Raw genomic sequence first — 7,484 nt, forward strand, 5'->3', positions numbered from 1 at the left:
GGGAGATGGAGAGGAGAGAGAGTTGAGGGAAACTGGAAGGGGAGATGAACCATGAGAGACTATGGACTCTGAAAAACAACCAGAGGGTTTTGAAGGGGCGGGGGGGGGGGGGGTGGGAGGTTGAGGAACCAGGTGGTGGGTAATAGGGAGGGCACGTACTGCATGGAGTACTGGGTGTGATGCCAAAACAATGAACACTGTTATGCTGTAAATAAACAAATTAAAAAAAAAAGAGTTCTGTGTTTAGGGGTGCCTGGGTGGCTCAGTCAGTTAAGTGACCAACTCTTGATTTTGGCTCAGGTCACCATCTCAGGGTTGTGAGATCCAGCCCCATATGGGGTTCTGTGCTGGGGCAGAGCCTGCTTAAGATTCTCTCTCACTCTTTCTCTCCCCATCCCCTCACATGCCCTCTCTTTCCCTTTAAAAAAAAAAAAAGAGTTCTGTGCTTATGTATGGTTTGGCCCATGTCCATTTATATATTTAGCCTCTCAACCTCAAAACTTCTAGAGGCAAACATAGGAGAAAATATTCTTACCTTGGGTTTGGCAAACATTTTTTAGAGATGTTACTAAATGTACACAACATAAAAGCAAAAAATTAATGTATATGGGATTTTAAGAACATCTTTTTGAAAGACACCTGTGAAGAGAATGAAAATATAAGTCCCTGACCAGAAGAAAATATTTGCAAGTGATATATCAGATAAATAATTTGTATCTAGATTAGATATAGAACTCTTGGAAGGGGAGAATAAGAAAATAGAGAACCAGACTTAAAAATGGATAAAAGATTTGAATAGATATTTCACCAAAGAAGATATATGGAGAGCAAATATTATATATGGAGATATATGGATATATGGAGAGTACATGAAATATTGTTCAACATCATCAGTCATTAGGGAAATGCCAATTAAAACAACAATGGGGGGCACCTGGTGGCTCCATGGGTTAAGCCTCTGCCTTCCGCTCGGGTCATGATCTCAGGGTCCTGGGATAGAGCCCCACATCGGGCTCTCTGCTCCACGGGGGGCCTGCTTCCTCCTCTCTCTCTCTCTCTCTGCCTGCCTCTCTACCTACTTGTGATCTCTGTCTGTCAAATAAATAAATAAAATATTTAAAAAATTAAAATTAAAATTAAAAAACAACAATGAGATGTGCCTCCTATTACTGAATTTTTTCCATACAGACTGTATCCTTGATAGGATTATGTATTGGAATCCCAAACTGTGCCTACTCTAGATGGACACTTTGGTATGTCCCATGCTCAGTTGCTAGTAACTGCCATCCTACCCTGTCTTTTCCCTTGCAAATTAGGAACCTGTACTTATCAGTCCTGCCAAGTACCCTGTCAGTGGCAATCTAGTGCTTGGATGGAAAAGAGCAGGGGCTCCTAACTGCCAGTGAAAATGACCTCAACAAAGAAAAAAATGTTCTCCCTTCCAATACAGGTGCATAAAGGCAGGAAGCATTCCATTTCATAAAGTTGCCCTTGTAGATTTCTTTTCTTTTCTTTTCTTTTCTTTTTTCTAGCAGGTGAATCCTCGAAGACACAGGGTCTTCAGAGACTTGCTCTGGCCCATGGTCATGTCCATCAGCCTGAAGAGATACTGTAACTATGAATGGTTCTATACTTAAGGTCTTGTTGCCATGGCAATAATACTGAAATTGACTTCTGTTTTCTGATAGGCATGACTACCTGTGCCTTTTCATAATCAGGCCAGGAACCAATGGTCATATTTCACTCTTCTTGGATTTGCAAGTAGGTACCAAAACTTGTGATGGTTTATATTCTTATTTCAACAAAAGAGTTGAAACGTCTTGAGATATTTTAAAGAACACTTCTGAAGGGCGGACATTCAGGCTTCGCGGCTCTTCTGGCCACGGGAACTCTCCACCCCACCTCCCCACCCCCGCCCCAGCAGAAAGAAGAGGAACCTGTTTCTGTTTCCTTGTAAGGCAGGCATAGCCTCGCTAACATTAGCCAAGGCCCCCAACTGGCAGAAGTTTGGCTCTGAGATCTGCCATCAATGGGGGGTCGCCGTGTCTGGCATCCCCTCCCTCCATCACTGGTCCTCAAGGATTCCCTTCTGGGTCCTATGACAGTCGTGTGCAAAAGGGGGAATGGAGGCCCTCACCACAGCCTAGCCTCAGTGGACAGAACCCACGGGTGTTCTATTAGCCACTTAATGGGGAATACACGGCTTCGCGGACCTGTCTGGGAGTCCTCCCACCCTGTGGATGCTGTTACTGTTTGAAGCCCTTGGAAACCAGGGCCTTCCAGGCATCCTCGGAACACAGCCTCTTGTAATAAAAAGGACACTGACCCTATTTATCCCCAGACCACAACCTCACTGGCTTCACCTTGAGGGGTCCCGAAAACTGATTTGGTTCTTTCTTCGAAAGTTCTTCGCGCTCTTGAGCAGTTTAAGGAGAATTTTACCGAGCGCTGTTTGGATAGATCTGTGCGGCAGCGCGCCTCTCCCTGCTCCCCTGCTTCCCAGGCGTTTCGCAGCCTCCCAGCTCCCCGATCCCCCACTGCTCGCCTGCCGTTGGAAGTTGCTAGGGACAGCAGACCAAACCTCCCAGGGGAGCTCGGGGAACCCGCGCAGACTTGGGGAGGAAAAGAAGTCGAGCTTTTGGAGGATCTGTGCAAACGAGCGCGGGGGACTCCTTACCGCCAATGTTTCTACTGCGCAGAGCTCCTCACTCCAGAAGGTCCCAAACCCTCCCAAAGTCCACTAACGAGACCTTGGCTGTGCAGTGCCCGGGGCCTTATATCAGCTGAACTAAGTGATCCCTCACAGGACGGGGCACCACGCGGGAAACAGGGGGACAGCACACCAGTACCGTTTCTGTAGACCCGTTCCCCAAGTACAACAGCTTGGTTACTTTTGCTAAATACAGATGGGGTTGTTGTTGGTTTTTTGGTTTTGGGTGTGGGTTTTTTGTTTGTTTGGTTTTGTTTTTTGGAGGGAGAGGGGTATCTTCTTTATTTCTTCTCTATGTTTTCTGATTAACTTTTTTAAAGCTTGCAGTTCTCACCTCCCCAAACACACCCCACACGGGGAGGGAGATCCGGGTGCAGCCCACGTCCACTAGTCCTCCCCAGCCAGGCTCCAGCCATTCCCCGAGCAGCCCGGGCTCCCGCGGCGCGCTCCGCAGGTGTCTCCTCCCAAGGCCTAAGCCCCTGAATTCCTCTTCCCCTTGCTGCATCCGCGGCCCGGGGTCTGTTCACCGTAAGTGAGCAGGCGGGAGTGTTGCGTCGAGTGGGAGGCAGAAAATTAAGCCTCCGCTTTCTCGCATCCCCCCACCCCACCCCGATTCGAGAAATTTGATTCTGCCTCCTTTTGTGGATGCTTTAATTTGTAAAGGGGGTGATGGCCGGACCCCGAGAACGGCTGCGGGTGTCGCCGCTTGGGGGAGCCCTGGCAGCCTCCGGCGATGGTATTTTGGGGAAAGAAATGAGAAATTGCCCTTTAGATTCGTCTGTTCCTGCAGACTTCATACCCAGGTCTTGGGCAACACCGTCTGTTTTCAGTTCCTTCTTACTAATTCTGTTCCCGAACCTGTCCTGGGAGCTCTCGACCGGTCTGGCTCTGCGGGGACTCCCCGGACCCCAGGGCTGGCACTGCCGTGTGCGGGGCACCTAAGAAGGCGCGCAGCCGGCCCAGAGGGGCGAGGAGTCGGATGCGGGGGACTGATCCAAGCCCGTGCCCTCAGGGGCATAAGTAGCACTTGGGGGGCCCTGGAGCATTCAGTCCGGTCCTGACTTCAACTGCTCCCCTCCCGGAGTGACCTCCTTCTGTCTTCCTCCACCCTCTTAAAATTCTGGTAAATAGATGTTTGTTTTTCTCTCTCTACTTCATCTCCCGCATCCAGCTTGAAGGATGGCTTGAGCCCTCCCAGCAAACACTCTCCCACCTTCTCTCCAAGAGCTCGAGGTCTCTTGGGCTGAAGCCACTGAGGCTACCTATGGTGCCTGGGGCAGGCGGTTCCTGCGCTGCCACAGTTTGGCCCTGGGGTGCTTGCTGTTTCGGGACTCCTCAAGACCACGTCAGGGATCAGGCCCAACCACACACTTTAGGCACGAGGAGAGTCCAAAGCTTTGAGACAAGGCGCTGGAGGGAGGTCATTGTAGGACTACAGGTCTCTGGTGAGTCTGCCTCGCTGCCAAAGCGCATTCAAATTAGTGCCCAGAAAGGATGTGATCCCTTCCAACTGGGTATTCTGTAAAGGCAGGCCAGGGAGACGAGGATACTGGCCAGTTACCAGAAAATCAAAAAGGAGGGAACAGTCTGGAAGACACCACATGTGGCCATCTCTGGGCTCCTGCTTTTGTAATTTTTTAGAAGATTTTATTTATCTATTTGAGAGAGACAGAGAGAGAAAGAGAGAGAGAGAGAGAAATAGCAGGGGGGGGAAGGGAGAGGGAAAAGCAAACTCCCTGCTGGGCAGGGATTTCTCTCTCCTGCCCCCCAAAGCCATGTGGAGCTCCATCCCAGGACCCCGAAACAGGCTGAGCCATCCAGGTGCCCCTAATTTTTAAATGTATTTTCAGATATCTAAGGTACATGAAAAGTACAAAAATAATGATACAGGGGCGCCTGGGTGGCTCAGTGGGTTAAGCCTTTGCCTTCAGCTCAGGTCATGATCTCAGGGTCCTGGGATAGAGCCCTGCATCTGGCTCTCTGCTTGGCGGGGAGCCTGCTTCCCCCTCTCTCTCTCTCTGCCTGCCTACTTGTGATCTCTCTGTCAAATAAATAAATAAAATCTTTTAAAAAATAATAATGATACTCTGAACACCCACCAGCCAGCTAAATGACAAAACTTTAGCAGTACTTTTGCGTACCTCCCATGGTCTCATTCCTTCATCCCACCTGTCCCCTCCTCACCTGATAACCAATACAGTTTTCTACATTCTAAGTTACAATCCTCATAAAATTCTGTATACTTTTATGATGTGTAGATGTCCCTCATACATGAGTTTTATACATTTCCATACACATGAGCCATACATAAACAGTATCCTATTGTATGTAGTCTGCAAAACTTGCTTCCAACTCCTTAACGTTTTGTTTTAAAGATTTACCTAGATTTTTCTAAATTTTACCCATGTATCTAGATCATTCATTTCACTGCTATATGAACTGGGTCCTTCTTTCTCACCTTTCTGTCCATTCCCAATGGTCCCCAAATTATCCAGGTCTCCACAACTCCTAGAAAAGACCTCAGCTTCCGCGCACTTTGGCATCATAATTACCACAGGACCACGTCTTCATTTCTGTCCCAGTCCTACTCTCCCATGCCCCCTCCTGATCTTAAGTTTCTGGAACACCTGGGAAGAGGGAGTAGTGCTTTGGTGAAATGTTGCCCGTCTACTAAGTTTACATCTTTATCTGTTTGCTTATTTAGGGTAGGAGGTAAGTGAGGGCAGAATCTGCATATTTACTCAAGATTAAAAGTAAAACTCTTGATTTGTTCTGTCCAAGAGTAGGAAACAAGAGCCACTATTGGTCACACACACACACACACACACACACACACACACACACAGTTAATGCACTCTTTAAGTCCTTTTTTCCTTCAACACACTAAGCAGGGAGCAAACTAAAGAGAAGAGACAAACCACCTTAGAAGGGATTAAAGGGACATATCACGGGGTGCCTGGGTGGCTCAGCCAGTTAAGCGTCTGCCTTCTGCTCGGCTCATGATCCTGGGGTTCTGGGATGGAGCTCCCTGCACAGCAGGGACTGTGCTTCTCCTTCTGCTGCTCCCCCTACTTGTGCTCTCTCCTGTGCTCTCCCTCAAATACATAAATAAAATCTCGATAAATAAATAAATAAATAAATAAATGGACATATCACCTTGGAAGGTTCAGGCAGTCTCTAATGGAAAGAGAAACACTGTATTAAAGAGAATCACTGCCCTGTGTCAGTGACACCTGCCAGCACGTGAGGCTGAAGTCACAGTCAGGTTGGAGGCTGGGCACCATGTCATCTCCCCATGAGAGACCCAGGGAGACGGACTCTGGGCTCCATACTCAGTGACACTGCGGCTGGTCAGACTTTTCCTAGGTGACTGAGAGCCATAGCAGCCGCAAGGTCAGCATAGAGCCTTATCAGTGCTTCCACAGTCTTTCTTTCCAACCCGAGCAACTTGTTCATAATATTCACTTTTCAGGCAAAAACACATTGCCATCTTCTTCTTTTTTACTTTTTGCAACAGCAACAGATTTTTGAAAAATTTTTCAGAAGTTATTTATTTATTTTAGGAGGGAGGGACGAAGGAGAAAGCCTTTTTTTTCCCCCAAGATTTTATTTATTTATTTGAGAGAACAAGCGAGCGCACATGAGTTGGGGAGAGACAGAGAGAACGAGAGAGACAGAGTCCTATCGAGGAAGCCCAGTCAAGCAGGTGTGTTTCAGGGTGGGATTCGTCAACAGTATCAAAGGAGCGCAACAAAGTAATGACTAAAGAGTGTTCATTGGTAAATTGTATAAAGTACGCTATAGCCATCAGTGACCTTAACCGGCTGGAAGAAGAGGGTATTGGGTGTCACAATATCATAGTGGGTGAATTTTCAAAGTCTACATGAAAATGAAGGCCAGAACATTCGCAACAAACCCTGATGGAAAACCCCTCACGAAGTTACGTTAGTGACGACCTTGTCGTCACAACAACGTGTTTGAAGAAGGACTAAAGGGTGTTTGAAAAAGTCTCAGTTGAGACATCTAGCCTTCGAAGATTTAAAGTTTTTTCATTGTGTATTGGAACCTCTAATTTAAGCACATTTCATGTTAGTTCATTGCCAAAGAAACTACATGCAAACTGGAAACTCTCTTACACATATAAAAGGTCTTGTCTTTTGTCAGAAGAACCTCAGCGGACTCTTTCACCATCTCTTATCCTTTGAGGCCTAAAGGAAAATTACTAATTTGGTGATAAGTAAACTTTTTTCTAAAAATAAAGAGTTAGAGATTTTGTTCCATCCAAGTACAAAACAAAGGAGTTTGAGAAATTAAATGGAGTGGAGAGATTTTCAAAGCATGGACAAAACCAAAATCAATTTAATAAAAAATCAGGAACTCAGATGAATTTGTGCAGAAAGAAAGAAAAAAAAAATCAGAAAACTCACCAAAGTATTTTTCAGGAGAATTGGGCCTTTTGGTGTTAGAAGAGAATTTTTAAACTCTTTTTAAAATATCATACAATTTCTAGAATCCCTGCCTAGATGGTAATTTAGCACCAGCTTCTGGCTCCTATCATCAAGATCAACTCTGGAGGAATTATGGAGAGGAACATCATGGATCCTAGAATAGACCAGGAAAAGTCTGAGAGCAACCCTGGGAGAAGGCTATTTTGAACCTGTGTGTGTGTGTGTGTGTGTGTGTGTGTGTGTGTGTGTAGGTTGCCTCAGCCTGACACAGAGGGGCCTAGAATAACTGTAGAAGGTAATTAGAGAGAGAGAGAGAGAAAGGAGAG

This window comes from Meles meles, chromosome 18 (assembly GCF_922984935.1).
Source record: "Meles meles chromosome 18, mMelMel3.1 paternal haplotype, whole genome shotgun sequence".
Taxonomy (NCBI): domain Eukaryota; kingdom Metazoa; phylum Chordata; class Mammalia; order Carnivora; family Mustelidae; genus Meles; species Meles meles.